Genomic DNA, 980 nt, shown 5'->3' with positions numbered 1-980 from the left:
GAGCAACAGCCGGCATTCAGAGTGTCCTTGCATTGTGGTGGGAGGGCCAGCAGGTACTCCCCAATGCATTACTTGGGTTACAGGCAACCTGGGTGATGTGGCTGTAGGTAAGTCACACTTCTGGTAAGGGATTAAAAACTACACAGTGATTTTATTTTAGTTTTAAACAAGGAGCAATTTAGTTACTTTCCTTAGTGTTTACATTTTAGACGGCTTGGTATTTATTGGCTTTGTTGAGCATTTTATCCTAGAAAAATAACAACATATGGTGAGATAGTGTGCTGTCATAAACACAAAACAGGAGGTGAGAGAGCTTCGTAACAAGAAGCTTTCACGTATTTGAGACCAACCCAAGTTTATGTCATGCTGTTGGTGATTTAAAACAGGCTTCATGCTTTTAAGTGGCATGTGAGGGAAGGTGAGGAAGGTTTCAGGAGTGGTTTCCTTTCCAACTGCCACTGAATCAATTGGCAGCAGTTAGGTTTGCAGTGTGTGGGCAGCCTGTGCCCCCCAGCTACATGATGCCTGACGGACTATGCCTCTCCAGAGCTGTGTTTTGAGAGCCCTGGAAGAACATGAGTTCCTAGGACAAGTGGGGTGGCTTTGTAGAGGTGGGTACCATGGAAATTGGGAGCTGGTGGGAATTCTAGGTATCCTGCTCGGTTTGAGACAACCATATCCCAACGGCTTAGGAAGTCACTTGCAAGGGCTTGGATGCATCATCATTAGTATAAGAACAGGACAAGATGGAGAATGTTAAAGCTCTCTTCTCCTGTTGTTAGTTTTGAAATACAGGCTAGAATAAAAGGCATTCATGGGTTTTGTTCAGTGGCATAAAGAGAAATGGGAGAAGGCCAGGTACACCAGCTCTGTTTGCTGTAGTGTGTGAAAATCTCAGCCAAGGCGAATGCTGAGTCCCTGTGCGCTGTCAGGACCTCTCTTCCAAAGGCTACTACGGTTGTTCTGCCAAGCTCCTGCAA

This window comes from Buceros rhinoceros, unplaced genomic scaffold, assembly GCF_000710305.1.
Source record: "Buceros rhinoceros silvestris isolate BGI_N320 unplaced genomic scaffold, ASM71030v1 scaffold2243, whole genome shotgun sequence".
Classification (NCBI taxonomy): Eukaryota; Metazoa; Chordata; class Aves; order Bucerotiformes; family Bucerotidae; genus Buceros; species Buceros rhinoceros.
The sequence above is the reverse complement of the archived record's forward strand: the minus strand, read 5'-3'. Positions refer to the sequence as shown.